The sequence below is a fragment of the Anas platyrhynchos genome, chromosome 1, assembly GCF_047663525.1.
Source record: "Anas platyrhynchos isolate ZD024472 breed Pekin duck chromosome 1, IASCAAS_PekinDuck_T2T, whole genome shotgun sequence".
Lineage (NCBI taxonomy): Eukaryota > Metazoa > Chordata > Aves > Anseriformes > Anatidae > Anas > Anas platyrhynchos.
In genome coordinates, this window is record NC_092587.1 from 52,453,495 (window position 1) to 52,478,897 (window position 25,403).

Here is a 25,403-nt window from a genome sequence, read left to right on the forward strand (position 1 = left end):
AGCAAGGATGCTTTGAGCACAATTTCCTCTGAAGCAGTTGCTCTCTCAACCCACACTCAGAATAGGGGGGAGGGGAGAGAGGGAGGGGGAAAGCTTCGTCCTTTATATAAGGAGTTAAGAATCTAAGGTGACCCCTGCATAGGGTCATTGTGCTTGTTTGTTTTTAAATAGACTTAGTTTAAATCAATGCAATCCCCTGCTCAGACACTTTAAGCAAGTTACATTGCTTAATTCTAAGCACATAATTTTGCCCCTAAGCTGGATAGTCAAAATAAAGCAATGTGAAACTTTCCTTTGTGTTTAGGTTGTGTTGATTTTAAAAGCTTTGCATACAGATGAATTACACGATTTCTGAAGTGATTTTAGTTGTACAAATGCAATTTTGTGTGTAAGCTTTTGTAACTGTTGTCTCCTCTGTGGTAGTAAATGAGTAAATGCTAGTTTCAATTCAAACTAAGCAGGACTGTGGTGCAGGCGTGAATGGTGTCCTGTTGTCACCTGTGTGGTTCAGCACTGCCCAGCCTGGCTCTACCCAGGTGTGCAAGCAATGCCTGGCACTGTTTAGGACATGTTTGGAGGGAAGCTCAGGCTACTGGGCAGTGTGTAGGAAGCCAACCTCTTTAGGGTCAAAAAATAAATTTGTCTGCATTGATACAAACTGTGCCACATAACTGGCCCACAGAGCCCTATGGCTTCTTTTACTTTCTAGTGGAGAAGCAGGAGGTACTCCCCTTTCTGCCACCTTTTCTCCTCCTCCTTGCAGTCAGGCACTAGTCCAGAGCAATTTCTGAGGTTTGCCTTTGTCTGTGTAGTAATTTTGGACCATTTAACTCCTGGAACTATTTATTGTTTTTGTATATTTAATAATGTAGTTACATTAATAGGTCCTTTATGTATTAGTATACAGTATATAGATAAGGCAGTAAACAATGCCACGGTAGTTATTTTACTATAAGTGGAGTTGTGTCTGTGATGTGAGCAAGGAGGAATGCATTTCTTTGTGCATATCGTTAAAGCAATGCAAGATGCACTGTGAACACTACAATGAGGAGGCGGAGTGGTAAGGGTTGGAAGTGTAGAATGATATAAACACAATTGCTGGCAAATAGGTGATGCTACCTCCTTCCTACATCTACATGCAGTAAATCTTGATCTACCTGGATGCATCTTTTGAACTGAAACCCCTACATTCTTTTATTGTATTTACAGTTCAGCAGCAGGCATAAAGTTTATGTCATTTCCAGACTACAGTCTGGAAATACTCATCCTTCACAATCCATCAGAAGCTCAAAGAATAAATTGTCCATAGACATTCTGCTTCCTCAGTAGCTTTACAGCACGACCAGTATTACTATTCTGTCAATAAAATTAATACGGAATTTTACTGAATTCAGGTAAACATGAAGGCTTACCTTCACGCATATTTTTGTCCAAATATGTATCTTAAGCTTCATTAAATTTATACAGTAAGACTTGTAGAAAAATTAGGAAGAGATTTGCAGAAGAAAATGTCTTTGTGTCTGTGTGGAAGTTTTGTTGGGAAACAACTGTCGTGATAAAATACTTATCCATATTTTATAGAATATGAAAAAAAAAAAAGCTTTCAATTGAAATATTAAATGTATTTTCCTGTTCATCTAATGTATCATAATTCCAGGAATTATCCATACAAGGAACAAATACATTTTCTGTGAAAACAAACATATGAACTCTGACTGTTGACAAGATACAAAATCCAATAGGAGGCTGTAAAGGACCAGCACAGAGAACAGCTGAAAATAAACACAATGTGATAAAGAGGGCTTTTGATTTTCTGGTCATCATTGCACAGGTTAATTGTTTTCAGACGCAACATTCCCATCCCATGGCAGACACCTGTTTTTCCTTGGCTAACACAATGCACTATTTTAGGCTAGTCTCCCAGCAACTTCACTGTTGGTTTTACTGCGTAGTCCCACTCTGTTATTAGACAACGGTGGGCATTTAGAAACTGCATTTATTCATCTGAGTTTTCCTTTAAAGCGTACTACATGTGCTTTGAAATTAAAAACTCGTGATCAGCAACTTCACTTACATGGGCACCATATACATATGCATTCATTGTGGCACTAGGGGACATGGTTTAGTGATGGGACTAAATAGATCAGGTTGATGGCTGGACTTGATGGTCTTGAAGATCCTTTTCAGCCTTGATGATTCTAAGATTTAATACATGAACTATACAAATAGGTGTATATAGTGTATGCATGCATATAAGCTTGGCATACCTGCAAACTCAGGAAGAAGTTATGTTGTAAATCTTATGTAGGATGCAAGCCTCGCAACATATATAGAAATGCACAGTTAGAATTCTTTGTACTAATGATGGTAAATTTAGGCTCCACAGATGTTGAGTTAAAGGATTATTGTAAACATTTCTAATGCAAAGTTTCTTATCACACCAATAGCGTGTACTTCATAAATAAATGTGCAGTATATCTCCCAATGTGCATGGCATGTGTCTTCACCAGTAAATTAAAGCCCTGTTTTTACCTGCACATAATTACAATCATCTGCTTAATGGATTTACTGCTTTGTTTTACACAAAGTCTAAACACAGAACTAGTAAATATAGGACATGTTAAATATGACATTTCAAATACTCTAGAACAGGAAATTAACTGACTAACATGTTGATATATAATACAACAAAAAGCTGTATAATTCTCTGTGACCAAACAGATTATTCCAGGCATGGAAAAAGACATTAAATGAATTATCTTAAATACATTTCATTTTACCTAAACATATTCTAAAATAAATAAAATAGTCTAAATCAAAACAGGCACTTTAAAACAGTTCTGAAATGAACTTCATGTGTTACTGAGGATAGACAAGGGGATGGATTTTACACAGCAGCCTGTAATTTTATTAATGTAATGTAACAGACATTTTTCATTTAAGTACAGTAAGAAGACCATGAAATTGGACTATTTTGTAAAAGAATCATAAAATCTGTCTCTGGGGACCAATTATCTTCAACATACCAATAGGATTCCACTCAATCTTTAAATCTTTTACATGGGACAAGGCTGAGGTACTAAAAAGTAATTTTATCCATCAATTCCTTAGCATTTCCACTTCTGAGTGGCACTTCACAGTTCTTTAATTTCCTAACACCTCTACCATGAAGCTACACAGGGTCTATCTGGAAATTCTGAGGATACTAAAAAATCCCTGCAGTTCCTCTGCTGGTTTTGGCACTAAACAAAAAGGTCTTAATGATTTCTTTTGCATGCAAAATTTCTTTTTCAGAATAATATTTCCTTTATTTCACTAAACATGTTTATTAACCATAAAAAATAAGGCAAATGTTGCATGCCAAATTGTATAGCACATGTACTTATATATTTTTATATATATATATTTTATATATATATACACACATGCATATTCCATGTATAATATAGAGGTTGTGTGTACCTGTTTAGAGGAAATCAAACAGCTATGTTCTTTTAGAAGTTAAATAAAGAAATATTAATGAGATTGTGTCACCAATGCAACTCCATATTACCCTGTCAACAATGTCATTACTTACTGTAATGTTGTTGGGTTAATACAAAGGAAGAACTGGTTAATTATAATAAGGTTTTATCTGCTTATGACTTCTAGATAGAGGCATTACCCTTCCAGTAATATTCCCCTGACATAGTAATAAGGTCCTGACTATTTCACCAGTGTTAATTAAAGCTAAATCTTTACCTGATTTTTTTTTAATGAGTATTGAACTTACATGTAAATTACTTTGGATCTTTAAACAGAGAGCTTTTATAATTTTCATCAGTATTCATTTCAGCTATGTTGGAATGGTCCCTTCAGCTTTTCCTGCAGGCATGGTAAAGCAGTTCCATCATGCATAGGACTCAGACTGCGTTGAAATAACAGTTATCTCGGAAACTGCTAGTTACGGTTTTCATTTTTGTCACAGTTTCTGGGATTGCTTAATCATATAGCATTAAAATAAATGGCCATCTATGCTCTCATTTTTATTGTAACATCAGCTTGTCGGGAGGAAGATAGGAAGATTTCTTTCTTTCTTTTTTTTTTTTTTTTTAATTTCTTCTCATGTCTTATGTGAAAAAAGTTTTATTTTGTGTGTAGAACTCATTGGATCCATAAAGTGTGATCTAAAGAATGGCAACACAGTTCACAGAATATGATGGTTGCTCCTGAAAAATGAATATAAGGTAAATCTGCACACGCACATGCACACCACTAATGAGGTTTCTTCTTTATGGTCTTAAGTTCAGTGGGCACAGGACTTATGTAACAAATATACTTAGGTAAGAAGTAATATTTTGAAGCTACTAGTGGCACAATTTCTATGTTTTTAGAACTTTTATTCTGTAAGGAGGTAAGTTTTCTGTTCTTTAACATCAGTTAATCCATACTGTCACCACAAGACTATTTTTATTACTGACTGTTTCACTTTTACCCCATGAGACCATAGAAAATTAAATTACTGCATTATGATTAGCTAATGATATGGAAGAATATATACTAAATGCTTTCTCCATTGAACTTTCTTTATTATTGTGATGAAACTTTCATGCTCTGTGATAATGTGGCATACTGCAAAACTCAAACATTTCAAGAAAAATCTTTTTTGTATCACAGCCTCAAATCAGCTACCAATGAATTGCTTAAGATGATATGAAAGTAATTGCATTTAATGCATATATTATATGTTTATTAAAAGAGAATTTCAAAACACACTGTAGGAGGTTCATGCTTCATCAAACCCAAACTTATTCCAGTAAGTCTTCCAGTAATCTGAAAAATCGAAAAAAATTTGTAATGAAGCATAAAAACACCTCCAGAGGGCAATATATCTTACATATCTTGGGATAAGATTAATTGTCCTTCAGAAGTACCTATTCCTTTCATTTACTATCTAAGAGTCTAGAAAAAAAGCCTGGTAGTTACATAAATTAGGACTATGCTTTCTGGTGGTTAATATTAGGGAGAATTTATCCATTTTAGTATTTTATAAAGAAAATTAGGTGTCTATTAAAGTTGGATGGGAACAAATTCTATCCAATCTTCAATTCTGAAAGCTCTGAAATGAAGCTATAGTCAGTATTTATTTTGCATTTAATTCTCCACCTGCAATATTTATATTAGGGAACAGGACAGACACAAAATACTGTCAGCATTTGGTTTAAGTTATTGTGTAGCTCTTGCTTGGTTCTTATTGTCTATATCTGGAAGAAAATCAAAATAATTTGACTTTATGATATGTATTTTAAAATTTCTAATAAATTTAATGCTGTTAGCTTTACCATTTTAAATTTAATGTTCTTTTAATCACAAGACAAAAGTTAAGAGATCTTAGAGTTCACATGAGGAAGCTCAGAGATGGGGGCTTTTTTTCTCTTAAAACTTTCAGAATTTAGCTTTTTAAGCAAATTTGTTGGCAGGCTGCTAAATGAGCTGGTGGCTCAAATAGTGGGTAGCTCACTAATATATATATAGGCTAACACATATAGCAGACACACTAAATCAGGCTAAAGTATGTCTGATCAAATGTCTTTGTGCAGCGAGGACAGCATCCATCATCCCAAGTTTGTGGTTTTCACCACAAAAAAAAGCCAGACTTAGCAGAGGTGGAACAGGCCCCAACTCACAGTCCCTGCAGCCTGCAGTGAATCTCCATTGCAGAATTCTTCATCAAAGCTGATGAAGGAAGTCTTAGGAAATTGGCATATTACAGCTTGTTCCCCCTGTTGAGGTTATCAAAAATGTGACTGACGTGACTTGGGAAAACTCTTCATGAGTGATTTGTAAAAGACAGTCCTTACATCCCAGATTAAACTTCATGAAAATTAGTGGCTCTTATGAAAACCCAGACTGATATCCTAAAATAAGATACCAAGAATCTCTTCATGAAAATGAAATACACTTTGTACCACATACTGTGCCTGAGCCATCTATGGTGGTAAAAAAAAAAGGGTCTCACTACTTTTCCTTCCAAACTGAAAACTTGCAGTGTATTAACCTATTCAGTCATGACTTTTCTGGTCTTTATCTCAATATGCTTACTTGATTCTGTTAACTTAAATGTTAAAACACACTTCATGTTACTGGTAGCTGTAAGCAAGGCTAATTGATCGATTGGTCACTCATTTAAATGAAAGTTATGTTAATTTACCCCTCAGTTTGGAAAGTAGAAATTACAAACATGGTTTCAAGTAAATACAGTTTATAACAAGACAACTTTTGTCTATGCTTTGAAGTGCAGATTGGAAGTAGGGGAGCTGAGCTACTTCTTCTTATTAATATGATGAACCATTAATGAAAAGTTGGTAAGTAAAATCAAAAGTTGGTCACATAACCTCAATTTGTTCGATTTGCAACCACAAGCAAAGCTTTGGTAGTTGCTCAGTATGCTTCATAGGGGTTAAACATCTGAACTTCTCACATTAAGAGATCACAGAAGTGAATATATTACAGGAATATTCTTTGAGTTACTCTACAATATTTAAAAATATTTAATTAATATTTTAGAGCAATATTATACTCACACTTCAAAGACATTTTTACTTTCGTTACCCAATCAGGAGTAATGCAGTTAAAAAGAGAAATGGAGTAAAGGAAATTTTGGTTAACATAAAACCAATAGTGATGTGAAATATTTATTAGTATCAAGAGTCCATGTTTTCTATTTCTCTCTCTCAGAAAGGGATAATTCAAGCTGAAAAATTTGTAAATAGAGGAAAGATGAAATGCTTCAATGCCTGCTCTTGTTTTTAATAGAAAAATTAACTTCCAACTTAAAAACATCTCATCCTAAAATGTTCTCATCATAAAACCTGGAATTGAACCAATTTGCTTTAGAAAATAACTTAAAAGAGAAGCTGGCTGAATTGAAGACAGGTAAGCAGAATGTAGATTCAACTAGATGGGAAATGAAAGGCCTGCTTATTCCTTTGTGCTGCTCTTTGTGTGACAGGTTGCTTGCACTTGGCAAAGCGTTTGCGCAAAGCAGATGCTGCAATACATTCAGAAATACACAGCTTTGACATGAAACATGTTAAATTTAGCATTCTCTATAAGATAACAAAAGATTGACCTTGACAAAAGCATAATCAGACATTTTAAAGCTCTCATCAGCACTTCAGTGCAATGAATTGATATTCCCTATGTTTTTTACAAGGATGTTTACATGTGTAAGGCAGAAGTGGTCCTAGCTATTGCAGCAAACCTATTCCCTACTCTCACAGAATATGAATGATTGTCAAAATGCAAAAAAGATGCCAAATTCTATAGGACAAAAATATTGTAGATAAGTGACACATATTTAGCTTCACATTGTTTATTTATATAAACAACATTTTATTAATATTTTATAATACTGTAGAAATGTCTCGTGATACAGATTTTGCAGTTAAAATGCCTTTCAGGGCTGTAGCACTTTTAAATATACTATGATGTGAAATTCTTTCAAAAATGGGTCAAGCATGAATTGAAGGTTGGTTCAACCGAAGACAAAGGATGTTATCATACAGAAAACCAAAGATTCCTTTATATTGTGGTTGTTTCCATGTAGTAGTAGCTTTCATTACCCTCCACATTTTTTTTTTTCTTAAATGCCTTCCGTATGGTTAAATGTAAGAATGTTCAATCATAACAGCCCTTTAATTACTAAAGCCATTAATTTAAGCTCTAGAATGATTATATTCTTGCATGAATAGTACATCAACTTTTTAATTCATAGAAAGTGAAACTGTATGCATGTATACACACATATGTTTATATGTAAATATGGATATATATATGTGTGTGTGTGTGTGTATATATATATATGCATGAGTATAATCTAGGCATGATCTTGAGACTGACATCCATGTTTATTGCTATGTAGTATAATTCTCATTTCACTCTATTTTCTGTTTGTCCTTCCCCCCTGCAAATACCAAAACTTCTAGTCAGTGTTTTGAATGGTTAAGCTATGTGGGGACTTTTCTTGAGGATTTTCATTCTGTGAGTACCAACAATTCTTAACAACTATATGAAAAGTACTTTAAATGTACAACATAATTTGAAAGCAAGAGTTGTGCTTTAACCCGAGTAGGCAGCTGGGCCCTGCACAGTTGCTCTCTCCCTCCCAGTAGAATGGGGGAGAGAATTGGATAGGTAGAAATATGAGAACTCATGGGTTGAGATAAAGAGAGTTTGCTAGGTAAAGCAAAAGCCGTGCATGCAAGCATAGCAAAACAAGGAATTAATTTGCTACTTCCCATAAGCAGGCATATGTTCAGCCACTTCCAGGAAAGCAGGGATCGTGATGGATAATAGTTAATTTGGAAAGGAAACACCATCAGTCTGAATGTCCCCACGTACACCCTCTGTCCCTCAGCATTTATTGGTGAGCACAATGCCATATGGTATGGTATATCCCTTTGGTTGGTTGGGGCCAGCTGTCCTGGTCGTGTCCCCTCCCAGCAATTTGTGCACCCTCAACTTACTCACAGGCAGGGCAGTGTGAAAAGCTGAAAAGTTCTTGGCACTGTGCAAGCACTGCTCTGTAACAACTGAAATATCAGTGTGTTATCACCACTGTTTTTATCACAAATCCAAAACACAGCACCATACCAGCTACTATATTGAAAATGTACTCTATCCCAGCCAAAACCAGGACAGATACAGAGCTGTAAATATTAATCTAGATATATGAAAGGAGTCTGGAGACAGGTGCACACAGGTATTTGATGAAGACAGTCATGTATTTCCTTCATTTAGCAAACTGATAACATCTGTACATGTACTAAGGACATACATCAGTATTTCAGTTTGATGATGATCAATATTTAGGACAACAGAAAGGGAACTTGCAACTTAAAATGATACATACTTTCTGATACCTTAAACCGGGAAATACTGTTATATAATTTCCCACAGATGTGTCTGATACTTAGTGTTGCTAATATTGTTATAAAGATTTTCACTAATACAGATGTCAAACATAGTGTGGATTTTCTGAGTGAAATCTGTAGTGAAGAAAATAATACATAAGGAATAAAGGTATTTGTTGGAAGATGTCCTTCCCCTTTACACAAATTTATCTTCACAGTAAAGGAAGATGATTTAGAACTGAGGTCTAGCCTGAGGACATTTACTGAAAATTAGCTATTTGACATTTTGATTACATTTGTTTTTGAAAACCGAGTAGTTTAAGCTCTGTGGTTTCTCAAATCAGGATACTTCTATTTTTGATGCCCCTGCTGATTGTACATTGCAAATCCCCCATGTCCTGGGAGATGTAACTCTCACTAGACTTAACACAAGAAAGAGCAAGTATAGTAACGCAGCTGTGGGCACAAAAATATCCTGATATTAATGGAATGGGAGGGATGAAGGTGCTGAGCTTGCTTCTTGCTTTTCTTCCCTCCCCAGTTCCCTCTGGGCACCTAGCAGGAGGCTGGAATTTTGGTGGGTGACAGGGGGCATTTCTATGGGGAGTCCTCTGCCCTTTCCACCCCAAATGTCCCTGCCACATTACAGCCCCATTTACATCTCCAGAGCACTTCCACAGTTTTTCTCTGGTTCTGTTAATCTGGTAAATAAGGCCTGGGAGTCAGAGAAAAACTGCAGTACTGCAAATACAAGTAGCATATCAGTCTCCTGTGGGAAAGACTAGCAAATGGGTTCATCTAAATCTTTTTGCTCCTTGTCTATAATTACTGTGCTCTAGAGGCTGCAGCAAAATGCACTTTGATTTTATAACCTCTGAGCTTCAGGAATTTGAATCCATATTTTTCCACTTCTGATGAAGCACCATAACCACTGAAGGAAGAGACGGAAAGGATGCTTCAGCCTCCCTGTGGAAAGTCTTAAGTTGCAGGAAAGAGCTTTGTTAAGACAGAAGAAGGGGAAGAGACAGAGCATGACTCCCTTGATCTAGGATGGTTGGCTGGTCCCAAAAGAGAGAGTTATGTGAGTTTGGATCCCAGGGCTACCCATGTATTTCATATCAATGAGCTGCTGCCTACGAAGCCCAGGGAAGGGAGACATTGGTGAACTGTAGATATACTCAGTCCTGCTGCCTTAAAGCTCATTGCATAAAGCAGATAAGAAAACATATTAAGAATAAAGTTCTAAGAGAAAGGATACTAGAAGTCAGTTCTGAGTTACAATGAGCAGAATTGAATGTTAAATTATAAAACAAAACATTAAGTACTTTCATGTAACTTTTATACACCTGAGCAATCGATATTTCATGTGTGATTTCACATAATCACAGAATGGTTTAGGTTGGAAGGGACCTGCAGCAGGGCCCTCTAGGTTGCCCAGGACCATGTTCAGATGACTTTAGAATATCTCCAGGGAGGGATACCCACAGTCTCTGTGGGCAGCCTGTTCCAGTGCTCCATCACCTGCACAGCAAAGTGATGCTTCCTGATGTTCACGTGGAATCTCCTGTGTTCCAGTTTGTGCTCCTTGTCTCTTGTCCTGGCACTAGGCACCACCCTTCCTTGTCACTATTCTTTTACAAATTATTAATGAATATATCTTTAGACAAAAAGTAAATCTAAAGACAGAATTTATATAAGAAAAAAAATATTTTATCAGTGCTTGATAAAGCATTCAGTTTCCATAAATCTTTTATACAACGGCAGTATATAATATCTTTAATCAATTATTTACATCTGCTGTAGATATGAAGTTGATTAAATGAATTAAAAACAAATAAAAAAAAAAAGAAAAAAGAAACAAACAAAACACAACAATGGATTTTAGAAACACTTTCCCCATCATGAACTTAATCTATCTCAGAGTAACAACTGTGTGTAAACTTTTGATATTTGGGGTTTTCTAATGCTACCTTTTGCATAATTACAGCATAATTTGTCATATTCTTTAACCTATTAATTATTAAGATCTGCTTTAAATCTTAATTTAGTTTTAACAAAGATTATTGTTCTGTGGGATACTGTATAATTATTATTATTTTTTTTCTTCAAAATGTTTTGCTTTGCAGAATGTTCCTGGAGGAGCTGCAGACTCTAGTATAAACTTTAGGTCTACTGAGGAAAGGCTTGCTTTTATTGTAGCTATCCTTCCATAAAATACGGTGTAAAAAACTATCACCTTCAGTTTGTCTGCCAATACTCCTTTATTTTTTAGGAGCTCTGGGTAGCAGTGCTGTAGGATGACATCCAAGCACAGGTGCCCAAGCAAATATGCAGTCATAAAATCTTTAGAGAGCACTCAGTGGTAAAAACAAGGACTTGCTTTTACATTACATTCTTATGCAACCCATAGAATTATTGCTTACAGTGGTATTGTAATGGCTACCTAAATTGTTAACATGAATTTCAGCTGGTGAATATAATTATTACACATGGAACTCTGACTTAAAGAAGGTTATTAAACTTGCAGAACAAAACATCCAAAAGTAATGAAATGTCAGATATATTTAGCAATGGGACAAAACAATACCTATTTTAGCTTAGCTGAAGTAACTGGAGTAAGCAGGCCAAATGCATGCTAACATGTGGCTGAAAGAGTAGGAGGCAACTTTGAAGTAAACACGAATCAAGAATCTGTGGAAGAATGAAAGGTTAGCATAATGTCAGGGTGTAAACAAATAAGGATGTACCCTAGAACTTGCATGTCCCCCAAATTCAAAATTTTAATCACTGAGCAGAATCATATCACCCCCTCTCCCCCACCCCCACCTTACTTTTTGAAGCAAATTAACAGAAATGGAATATTGTTTTTTAATGAACATTATATCCTGGTAACTGGACCTGTCTGTATGTCTGCTCCATGACTTATTTAGAAGTAAGAGGTAAGAGAAATGAAAAATTGCATGATCCATTTATAGAATGGATCCAAAATATTTTGTTTTCTCTAAAAGACTGTAAAGTAGGAAAATCAGTGCACATGAATGCATGGAAATAAACATAACCAGCATGGGATGGAAATTTAGTAAATTAGACATGTGGAGATCCAAATTAGTGTTTTTTTAATAAACTCCTTGGTCATGAGCCACCCTATCCTATCCTTTTTTTTTTGTCTGCTTTTTCACTTGAGCATATGAAAAAAGCTTCAGGGCATTGTATATATTTTATTTAATGGAGGCATTGCAAACCTGTTTTAAATCTCACCATAGTACCCATTTGAAGAAAAAAACACATTTTTATCTGAGGCTTGCCTTAATATTTCCACTGGTGGAGAAATAACCTTGGTGTTAATGAAATGCCTTATAAACCATGGAACTTTGTTTTCCATTTTATCTCCTTTCTATCAAGCTTATGCTTTTCTCAGCTATGTTGGGAAGTAAGACTTTTCCTTGTTCTGAATCCACCCATTTCATTTATTTGATTACCTTTTACTTTTCATTTTGTGTGTTTGGTGTAATGTCACGTAAGCCAGCTGTTCATCCTACAGTGGATTTTTTAGAGTGTGCGTCTGTTTCCAATTTTACAGGCTTGACAGATGTCTATTGCTCATATTAAGATTAAATTAGCTTCCTGAGACAGTCTATACCTCATATAACCATTTTGTTTTTTTCCCACACTCTGCTGTGCCACTCCAAGCCTGTCTTTTACTGAAGAGAAATGCAGTTTTCCAAATTCATGTGTTTTTTTTTGTTTTTTTTTTTTTTAATACTTTCAGCTGTACAGACATCCATCCATTGGTTTCCACTAGTTTAGTTTTAAACAGGAAAAAGCCTTCACAATGCAGCACATTTTTCAGATAGCACATTGGCTTCAATAAAGCTTTGCCCATATATTAACAAGATGTAGGTGCTGAACATTAGTCCTGAGCTTGCTACTGATGTCTGACTTCATTTTGCTAGTCACTTTTGACTGTGTCAGGTCATGATAATCAGTAATACACTCTGCATTCCATGGGATTATGGTAGGGAAGAGACCAAGCCAATTTTTTGCTTATTCGTGTGCATATTTTCATTTGAACTATACTTATTCTATTAAAGGACACTGGACACTAGTAGCAGTCTGAATTCCCTTCAGCAAGCCCAACTGCACTCTTTTGCAGACCTCTCTCTATCTTTTGCAGATCTCTCTATATTAAGCCATACAGCTGAGAAATTTTTTAGAAGACCAACTTAACTTCCTGGCATTGTTTCCTTAGGGATGTAGTGTATCTACCCCATTACAGAGCTGAAGAAGCTGTTTCTGCAAATCATTAAGATAGTTTATGGTACTCCCTCACCAAACTGAAAGTGCGGAAAAAAGACCACTTTTTCAGGGTAATTCATAGACATGGAAATTTAGTGAAAGGCCTATAAAATGCCACTCTTCACTTACTGCATGTGGTTTCTGTTTCACAGAACTTGGTTTCTGAAATTTTTGTAGGCACTTAAGCATCTGAGTATTTCTTGAGCTTCAGATACTGATATATTCTTTAAAGATTTGCATAGCTACTTATAGACTGGCTTCCAATTCTGTGGAAAAGTAGGAAAAAATCTGCAATTTCCTTTTAGGACAGATTGAGCTAGATATACATTTATGTCTACATTCAGAAGCTAGCTACATCTTTGTCCAGTTCATAAATTTAACCAAAAAAAAAAAAAAAAAAAAAAAAAAGCTTTAAGTACTAAGATTGAAAAGAAACTTTTTAAACTCCCACTCTGCACTTCCATCCTGTGAATGTGATAACTGGGACTCATTCTGCTAGACAGACTATTAGGTTGGGGATGCAGTGTAATTTTCCTTTCCAATCTCCTTTTAACAAATCCCATGTTTGGGGGCATGACATAATTTAGAAAATTGTAACAAAAGGAGCTGCAACATGAGAGACCTGCTCAACACTGGATAGCCTCTTAGTGCTGGTACATAATAACTTCTGGACTCTTGATTTAGGAAAGGATCATGCCAACATCCAAACCAGCCAGGGGTTAAGAGCATAGCTGAAAAGTGGCATAGATCTGCTCCAGCCTTTGAGTGAGTTGTGATGTGTCATTGCATGGGACAGCACCAGGCTCAACACCACTGGGATGTGGGCTGTCTGTTAGCCCACCTTTCCATGAGTGTCGTTGAAAAGCAAATGACACAGCTACGGGTGACTGCCAAATCTCTCACCGATTCTTCTTGTTTAGTGTATTATGAAAAATTTCTTTAATGAATATATGTAATTCCAGAACTTTTGATTAACAGTGGACAATTTATCTCTTGAAAGAAATTTGCAGTCTGAGTATGGCCCCAAGCTTTATGTGAAACACTGGTTGCAAGCAATTTGTTTTCCAGCTCAGAACTTTTCAAAGTTATATCTCTATCAGTGTAAATGATTTTATATGTGTCTATATATATAGTCTCTCTCTCTCTCTATATATAGTGTCTATATACTGGAGATATTCAGTTCCATTTATTTTGTACGTTATAACTAGTGGAGGAAAAATTCTACAGGATTCCTCAGTAGCTGCAAGATTATAATACATCTGTCTCAGATATGATATGACAGTTGTTCAGAATACACTTATTTGTTCGACATTTTAAGATGATTAAGAAGGATTTGCTTTATATTCTAATACTTTAAATTAGCCGTGGAATTTACAAACTGACCTAACTTTCAATTTTGTAGCAAATAAATTCAAAGAGGAAATCTGTGTATTTTCAAAATATTAATGACATATGTTGATGTTTCTTTTATTTATTCTACTGTACTAGTATTATGTAAAATTTTAGACAAACAGATTATCTGTTTTCGGTGGGAATGAGGCAATTAAGTAGATATTTTACCTATGGCATTTGGTTGGCATTTTTATTTCTACTTTATTCTTTTTGTCTGTATACATGGTTATTCTGTGTAGTTTTGAGACCTTTTCTCTGTATTTGAAACAATTACTTTGAATGTACTTGTAATCTTTCAAATTTAGAATAATTTTTTACAGAAGAAAACTGCAGATCATCTAGTCCAACCTTCTCCTCAAACAGCTTCAGGGAGATAAGGTTGCTCAGGATTTTGTCCAGCCAAGTTTGAATATGTCCAAGGATTAAGTATTCACAACCTCACTGAGCAACCTGTTCCAGTGCTTGACCGCTCTTATAGGAAAAGAGTTTCTTTCACATGCTGCACTTGTGTATTTTGCCTCTTATCTTTCCACTGTGCACCTCTGAGAAGAATTTTACTCCATCTTTTCTACACCCTACCATTAAGCAGCAAAAGACAGCAGTGAGATGTCTCTTTTTAAGGCTGAAGAGACCCCTCTCTCTTAGCCTCTCCTTACTGGACCTGCTCCAGTCTGCCAGTGTCCTTTTTTTTGGGCCAGGGAGCCCCAGGGAGCACTCCAGAGAGTGCTGTCATGAGAGGGGAATGAAAGTGAAGGATCACCCCCCCTCAACCTCCTGGCCTTACTGCTGCCATTGCAGATGACAAGGAGGTTCCTTGCTGCCAGGGCACAGAGCTGGCTCACTTTACAACCCTTTCGAATTTAAAATCTTAGTAAATCTTCAACCAAAATATGTATAGCTTGGGACTTGTAAACAATCATTGTGAAATATTCAGTGAAAATCCTCAGGTGAAGTCACAGCTATTTACATTGCAGATGTGATGTGCAGCATCAGGTGGTGTCTCTGTGACAGGGAAACACTTCCAGTTCCACTTGTGTGTTTGCATGATGTGTCCAGGTCAGGAACAGCCCTGAACTGTGCCAGCACCTGAGCATATAGCGTGCACAGGCAGCCTGTCTGAGTGGTTACCCTGTTGAGGCTGTGATGGAGTGAGTGCATCCCCGGTGCTTCCTGTGAGGATGTGCAGGCGGTACTGACTGAGTGTGCTGCCAGGTAATAGCCATTTTAGTATTTGTACGCTTTGCCTTTTTGCTGAATGTCCAATCTGCAGTTCAAAATATACATGAAATTCATGATATACACAAAGATTACACTGTATTAAGAGGACGCTTATACATAATATATAAATAGTTAATAAATTATTAATACCAGCTCTTAGTGCATAACATGGGCTTATTGTGGCTTAGCTGTTGAGGAATCTCACTTTAGTTTCAGAGGCCTCAGCATGAACCAGTCTTTGGACCTCTGATACAGGCTGAACCTGATTATTTAAAATGAAATTTGGTTCATGCTCATTTTATTTGGGTACCCCACAGCTATTATAGATGTGATACTAGCCATATGAGCTGCAGCTACAGGAAAGCTTTCTCTAAAGGAACCAGTAAAGCTCAGATAGATCTTTGATTTTTGATAAATTATTTGCATTGTAGTACTCTAAGCATATCAGTGCAATGTGTTACAGACTTTTTACAGGCTAACACAGTGATCATGAAAGATCTGTAATAGATCTGCAGTAAGGCTATTTCAATCAACAGTGCTCAAAGCTACTTAGAAGTAAACACTATTACAATCTAAAATTCATTTACATATTAATCATTGGGTAATCCTCTGTAAAAGGCATATATTTACAAATTTACAATTTATTTAATTGTTGCTCTTGGTAGTAGAATTCAACATGTAAAATACAGGTCTTTTTTGCATTAACTTAGTTGATTTCTTCAAAAAGGTTTTGCTTTTGCAAAAAAAAAAAAAAAAAAAAGAAAAGCATCTATTGATGATCTTATTGATCATCTTTGACTAAATTGGTAGAAATATAGCTACACATGAAAATATAAGGCTCTGTCTAATATTTATAAAGACACAAAAAAATAAACACATTAATTGATGTAAGAACCAGCCCATACAACCTTTTCAAAATAGCATCTGCCTTTAAATAAAATTAATCCTATTATAATTTTAAATCTGTATTACAAGATCATGATTGTGAAATCAAGCTTTCAGAAGTATGGTAATGGCTCTCTGACAATTTTTAAAAAAATAAATAAATTATATAAGCATATGAACTAAGTTCTTTGCTTTCAGAGAATGAGCTGTGTGGTGGTATGATAATGAAGAATTAAGAGTATCATTTTATCAATACAGTTAAATATGTGTCCTATTTCTCAGCATTATTTTAATCACAACAGTAACGGATAACAATAGTTAATAATACACTAGTGAGTTGATGGAAGTTGTCTTTTCCATTTCCAGAGGGAGGTGTGTTCCCTAAGTTTCACTGCCTAGTATGAGACTTCTACAAGTTTTTTTAAATTATTTTTTCCAGTTAATTTTGTTCAAATTAAACTTTTTGTTTTCAATTATCTTAATGTTAATTGTGACTTTTTGGAGTGCCAAATCTAACATATTTTAGTTAATGGATACACTTTAACCTGGATTTATATTCATTTATTTAAGTAGCTTCATAACATAGTCAAAAATTATGAAAAATACATCCTCAGCTGCCTGTAGGGCAAAAAAAAAAAAATCACAGGTTTTGAATCAAATGTTTGCAAATTAGTCATTTTAACCTCCCAGCTCTGATGTACTTTTTTGTACAAATGAAGCTTTATTTATTTTTAGAGACATTTTTGTATACACTGATTTATATAGGCAATACTGCAAAAAAAAATCCTTTGGCGTATCAACTGACCTTTTGGAAAGCAGCAGAAAAACAATGGCTTTAATTTGCACAATAAATCTTTTTTTTTTTTTTTTTTCTTTTTTTTTGTAATTTCTGAGCATTGTAAATATATAGTGTACCTGTTTTAGAAGTATTTTCTCATTACATACCATTTTTTTTTTATCATTACTACAATATCCTACTAATCTGTAGAATCTGAAAAGATTTTGTGCACCTGATAATCAAATTATTTACTTATCTCTTAAAAGAATATGCCAGAAAATATTCACTCTGAAAGTCAGTGACTGGAAATAACTCATGAGTTATTTATGCTGGACAGGCAGCTGAAAATGAGCTCTCGTAGTGATATCATGGTGAAAGCAATTACTGAGACCTTGTTTTTTTTTTTTTCAGATTGTCAGAAAGACTTTCCACCATCTATATAGCATGTTTATAGAGTACAAAATCTGAATAAATAAAATAAATAAATCACAGCAATCTCTTTTAGACAGCAGGTGAAGTATTGCAAAACCAGGAACTGAAAGCCAAATCAAGCTTAAATCATTAGAACCACTATTATCAGTCATTAATCACTGAAGCAAACTACTGGAGGAGTGATAACCTCTTATCTCTTTATGTCCTTAAAAAAAAAATCAGATGCCTTTCTATAGTGTAGCCAAACATAAGCATCAGGCTTAATGTAGAGTAAACGAGTGAAATGTGTTGGTCTGTACTGTGGAGAAGGCCAGAATATGTTATTTTCACTCTGTAGGGCTTGTAGGACTTCCAGAAATGCTACTAAACATAGACCAGGTTTGCTTAAACCATCTAATAGTCCTTTCTGGACATTCTGAGTTTTTTAGCTACATGAAAATCCTTACAGATTGGAAATCACAGATACGCATTCAGACTTTTAAGTGCCACTCACGGTAGCTCAGTTCACAGCCAGCTTTTCTGTAAAATGAGGTAGCAGCCAAACCTGGCACAGGCTGAAGCATCAGAACTGCCAGCCAAAGTCGATGGGATGTCGCTGTTCCAGCTGCTCCAGGGCCATGCATGCAACGACCAGATCCAGGTGTCTCCAGACCCTGCTCATGACAACTCCAGAATAACAGGAGAAAAGGAAAGAAGGAATAATTATAAGTAGCCTACATAAAGCAGGAGCTTATATTACAACAGTTCTTTAGCTAAAGTAAAAATGAAAAATGGGCAAAGTGGGATGGTTCACAGGAAATAGAAACTCAATTGCTGAGTATGTAGAAGGCAGTTATTGGAGAAGGCAAACAAGACCTTAATTATTACAGAGTGGGGAGAAGAGTGGCTCTCATGAGATGTACTCCTAGCTAACTCTCAGTTTCTAAGGAATAGGTTACTTTCCAGAAGGAGGAAATTGTTTTGTGGCCAAAAAGCCACAGTTTGGGCTGAGAGGTCACACCAGGGCAGGTGATACTGGCAAAAGAGACAAAAAAAAAAAAAAAAAAAAAAAAAAGAAGTCATGTTATAGTTATCAAAAATGAACTAGTAAACAAAATCGTGGAAATCAGAGGAAGAGAAAGAATAAAACGAAACAAAGATGAACATGAGAAATTGAATTCAAAAATGATACATACAAAGATGGGGAGGTATGTAAAGGAAGTTACTTCTGAAGTTACTGATTTCTCTGTTTGCACTCATAGGTAATTGTAGATGACAGAAAACGTAGAAAGAAATATAGAATAAGATGTGCAACATGACACAAAATGTTAAATGAATTAAAAAATGCAGGTGGCGTACTGGAAATAAGTGTTAAAAGGAACCATTCCGGTACCAACACATGCATCAGATCCAGTGGCTACATACTAGCACAGACCCAAGTAAGTGAATGGCTTGCAAACTGGGGGTAATAACCTTGGGCAATCTAGCTTCTGAGCTGTGGCAAGGAATTGCTTGGGAGAGCAGTATCTGGTTTTGGATATATCCATGCCAAAGAACATTGAAGTTATTATCATAAAAGATTCTGGTCTAGTGGGAAGCAACGTTTCCAGGCTTAATTGAATTTACTTGCATAGGTGCAGCCAGTGAGTCCAGGATAATATCTATAGAGCATGAGTGGGGTTGACCTTCAACCGTAGGAGTAAATTTGGCCACTGAGGGGAGAGAAAGGGCTGTGCTCTGAAGGTACTGTAAGGGATGACTGTTTCTTGGAGAGATTGAAGGGATAGGAACAATCAAGTACAAATGGAGGCTTCCCACTACAATTGTAGAGAAGAATGACAGTGAAACTTTGAAGGAACAATCAAAGCAGGAATAAAATATAGTGAAAAAATGGGATTAAATATCAGTGTTTTAGCACAGCAGGATCTGAAGTTTCAGATACCCATCCACCAGCAACATTCCTGTCTGCTGTGCTGCATATGGTTTACTGGGTGATATTAAAAGTATTTGCACACCAGTTCCCAAAATTAAACTCTTGGCATGTTTTATGTTTCTGTAACTCTGCAGGAATCATCTTTTGCCATGTGTGTGCTTCAGTGCCTCAAAAGCTTCAAGACATTCATTGCATCTACAGTAAAATAACAGTTGGTTCTAGTCAGCAGCAATATGAACTTGGGTCTTTACTTAATATTCTGTGGGCATATTCTTAAAACGTCAGTGCATATTTTAGACACTTCACTGCACTTCTGTGCGTCACTTCATGTTTTTCGTTTCTGTTCTGAAGTGCAAATATATGAGACACCACTGAAAAACCTTCAATTGCCATTGTACTGCCTCTGCAGTTTCTTTTGATTCATCATAATAGCTCATCATGGGAACCGTTTCTCTGTACACTTACGTGTATACTGTTCAGTGAAGGTTGTTTGGCAAGATGCATATGTTTCCTTAAGAAATACTTTTCCCTTAAGAAATACTTTTCATCTCTTGCCCCCACAAGAGCAGGTGTAAACAAGCTTTGTGTGGGCAAATAATCCAGTGTGTTGACAGTTTCTTCCTCCAAAGTTGATACCCCAAAGCTGGATAACTGTTTAACCTCCATGCTACCTATTCTGGCTGTTTTCATATGTTGAATTCAAATAAATATTCAACATTACAGTACATTTATTTTTCATTCAAAATCATTAAAAGTCAACAGAAAAAATTTGAAAAACAAAAACAAACAACAACAAAACAAATTTTACTTTGTTAATACTGCATTAAAATGTTACTTTCTTCCAATGCAAGTGCAGTGTTAAGAGGACAATTAAATATTTTTCAATTGCAGTGAAATAGGAACAGTGCTCAAAGTTCTGTGTTTTTTTCCTTAGTATCAAAAGCAACATTAAAATTGCAACTCCATGCTTTGCCTTGAGGTGTGTGAGGCTCTGCAGAAAGAACACTGAACCTTGAACTAAGATCCTGTAAGACAGATCTGTTTCTTTCCTTCAAATACATATTTTGATTTTCTTGAACTACAAGGAAACACAGATAGGAATAGTACCTCAGGCATGTCATTCTGGAGGCTAAGTCAGAGCACAGGCAAATAGGTTTTTCAGTATATATGTTTTTCATTCTGTGATAAAATACTATATTTTTCTTCTGTAATAAAAATTCTGTTTACAGGACTTTAAGATTGATTACATATGAAGCACAGTGTTCATGCTTCTGATTTTATTAAGCCTCTCTGGAATAAAGGTAAAGATTTGGTTATTTTTATTTGCTGTTTTCTGTTTTGATATACTGAAGCAGAGATTTTGTGAATTACACATATACATAGCTTTGGCATAACATTAATTTATTTTATGGGCAGGTGAAGATTTTAAATATGACTTTAGATCTACTGTTGAATATTTAGCCTTTAATTTTTGTAAGAATCTACAGTTCTTAATCTATGTGTGGTGGCAGCATGGTTCAGAAGATTGGACCAGGTCCACAAGCAAGATTTCTGGGTGCTATTTCTAGTTCAGGCACTGACTTGCTATATGACTACAGGCATTTGCTCTTGGCCTCAGTTTCCTTTCAGATAAAGTAGAAGTGACAACACTTGATTTCCTTTGCAAACTTCCTTGAAAACTAGGAGAGAAAAAACAAGTGGAAGGATCATGAAGGATCGTTTCCATTATAAATCAACAATAAATATAATTACAGAGGTAATTATATCCATACTAGATGAAAACTCACTAGCTCAGGTAGAGAAAGAGCAATGCCACTACAGTGCAGAGCTGAGCATGAATTGCCAAAGACACCCAGGTCCTGCGTACATACTCTGTTGGTTAACTTGCATAGAACTTGAAGTCTGCACATCTATCAATACGAGGGTTTAAATCTATCAATAAGAGGATTTTAAATTACTCATCTATGTCTGGGTAAGCTGCAGCCTGACTTCTGACTGCAGAAGATTATCTGCATCATTAAATTAAATATGCAAGACTTAATAGAAAGGTACTAATGAAGATGTGAAAGTGTAAAATATTCCAAGATTCCTAACAGTAAAATCCTGAAAATTGAATAAAACCTGAAATACTCAGCTGCACTCAGAACAGATTTAAATGCAGGTCTGCCTAGTCTCACTACCTGAATGTAAGATACCCTCACTGGCTCCTCTACCATGTTCGTAAACCATTGCATCAAGATCTTCTAAATTCAGAGCACAGCTCCTGTCTTCTTCTGCCTTTCCCCATATGAAACACTGTTTTCCCTAACCTGCAATCAGCTGAGCAGCAAGGTTGTCATAGTATAATGAAGCACAAAAGCAGTTGTACTGCCACAAGGAGATTTGCTTTCCATAGGTTTCTTCAAGGAAAACCCTATTAGAAAACACACATTGCAGCTCCATCCTTGCCCCTGTTTTGTGACTTTATCAGAGTTCATACATATGTGAGGTTCCTTACCCGATAAAGGAAAAAACAAATTAAAAAAAAATAATAGAATAATTCAGAGCCTTGTTCAATGTAGTCTGTTCAGATCCAAAGCTTTAAAGACAAGACTTTTTAACAGCACTTGGTCAGGCTTCAAATAATTAGGAGTGAGCATAAATCTAGGGAAAGGCTTGGCCTCATTTTAAAACAACTGAATACAGCATTACAACATTCAGCCACAGATACCCAGATGTAAAACACACAGTATAAAGGAGCTTAGAAATGTCAAGTAGTTCCTGAATAAATGAGTGGTTGTGCGTGAAATGATTGAAAATAGATAACATTAGCAAATAATCTTTTCTGATGAATGGCAGAGAATATATATGGTTATTACTAGAGCTCCTTAATATCATTTCAGAGAAGATTTTCTCAACAGCACTTCTACTTGGCTTTGTGATATAGTAACCTGTGCTCAACCAATAGGAAATGAATTATTTAATCAAGAGAAAATTGAAATGCAAGAATAAACAAATATCTGTGATATGTGAAGATATATGCCATTCCAAAATACAGTAGTCCAAGTAAAGTAAACAGAGATGATGCAGAACAGATTACACTGCAAAACTTTATCCAAGTTCACTTAGCATTTTTTCTGCTTCCAAGGGATCTAGGTTCTCATGCTTAGAGAGCATGGTGACCAAAAAAAAAAAAAAAAAAAAAAGATTATGTATAAATATATGTTCTGTGTAATAGAAATATACTGCAGAAAGCATTTCTTTGTATCTCTGCCTCATCAAATCAAATTTCAAATTTAATCTGAAAAATGTACCTCTTCTTTGCCTACCTACTTACCCACCCAAATTCTTCTCTCTCTGTCTCTGTGCTTATATTTTTTGGCTTTTTTCCTATTATTTACATCTAGAAACCCTGTAGAGATATGAAATATATAAGAAATCATACTGCATTCAGTAAGACCCATCCTGCAAACAGGTCCAAACAAATAATAAATGCCTAAGCCCACACTATATTAGAACTGTTTTCATAGGTATTTGGAACAATTGTGTTTGTTTGTTTGTTTGTTTTAATACCTCTTTAGACTTCTTTTTGTATTTTCTCCCCTCTTTTTTTCCTCTAACTTCTGTTGTCCCAGTATCACTGGAAGTGGAAATAAGGTCTGTGAGGAGGAATTGCAGCATAACACTTGGGAAGGAGGTGGTAGAAAAGCTGTGGGATCACTGCAACATGCAGTTTAGCAGCAGCAAGGACAGTTGACAACAGCAGGGTAATGCTGGATTATGCTCAGTGCATTGGTTGCCCAGCAGAGTCTGGAAAGGAATGAATCCAAGGAAACCAGTGATACTGCCTTAGAGCTGAAATGTAACATTAGCTCTTTGTTATAAAACAGTATGGTATGATGAAAAACCTGCCTGAGAACAATCACATTTGACCTTTAAAAATTTTGCTTGTAGAGATTACCCTTTTTTAAAACAAACAAACAAACAAAACGATAATAATAAACAACAACAACAACAAAAAGCCTTAATTGAACATAATGGATGAGCAGGGTGCCTCTTTACTCTTATCTGCCCAATTTCTTCAGTTTAAGTACTTCCTCCTGCTCTGTTTTGAAGCCAATATTTTTCAAAGTCAAGGCATCCCACAGTCCATACACTCCCAAAGGCACAGGGAACCCTAATGATTTACCTGACCCATTTTCAGCAAAGTCCATGATAAAATTTTTGCTGACCTGGACACTGATTAAGCCTCTTTGGGTCCTCTCAAGTCCAACTTCAACCAGTAGAAGACTTTAGGTGAGGAAACCAGTGAGAGTTGAAACAGTTCGTACTGGATAAATTCAATTTCCACTGATGTCAGTGGTAGGGATCTTTGGTTTTGATAGATGCTAAACAGTGATCTTATGTTATGACATTAAGTGTGCAGTAGGCTGCTGTAGTAGCATCAAGGCATATAACACAGCCTTTATATCTTCTGTACACTGTGACTTTTGAAGCATGATCAAATATTTTACAAGTATTATCTAACATTTTCATGAGATGAATTGGTTTTGGTACTGGTTTAAAAAAACAAACAAACAAACAAACAAACAAACAAAAAAAAAAAACAAAGAAAGGGAACTGAAGCAAAGGTTTGAGTTTTGAGAGACTATAACCACATGAAACAAAGACTTTTGATTAGATCTGATATCAAAGCTCAGGGGGAACAAGTGAAGAAGAATGGCACACACAGTTACTAATTACAAAAATAAAGGGTAAAGAACTTACTGCTGCCATTCTGTAGAGTGGGCTAGGATGATAAGCATTTAGTGTTTTTATCTGGAAAACTGTATTATTGTTCCAGAACACTGGAAGCAAACTATGCATGAGATGCAAAATAATTCATATAAAAATATTTTTCTGAAAATTTCTGAAAATATTGATGTGCCTACATTGTGTGTGAACTGATTAAAAAAGAAATTAAATTCCTAATTCCAATGGTTAAGATTTCATTCTTATTTTCTTTATATCTAAACTCTGTGAAAGTTGTACATTTTAACCTTCTGATTTTGAGCCTGGAAATTCTTTTGTCATTGATTAAAGTGGTGTTAAGGATTACAATGTACACTGTTGATTGAAAACTGTACTTTGTATTAATACACTACAAGAATAGTGGTCAAGTAGTACTTCCGTACTTTTATCTACTGTATACTATTAATATGACACAGTTGGGAATGAACCTATCTGAAAAAAAGGAAATTAATTTGTCAAGATAGAGGAAAGCGGAAGAAAAGAAAGACAATAATGTGACTTGTCCCCAAAGGTGTATAAAAATAACATCTGATTTGGCATCCTTCATTTCTTATATACCAGGAAATGTTTCAGTTAGGAGTTACACACTACTTCTGATTTACCAAATACACTATTAGTAATTTAGCTTTCCTCCTGGAGCACTCTTAAAACATTTGGGTGATTATTGTCTGATTAGAACATTTCTTAATGTTCCTTTTGTTAATTTTGCTAATTTGCTAGTTTTCACAGCCTCTTAAGAGCCACTTAAATTGCAGACAAACCTCCCTGCAAAGGAAAAAGTCAGGTCATGGGAACCTTTCCAGGGTCCTCAGCAGTGGACTTTGCT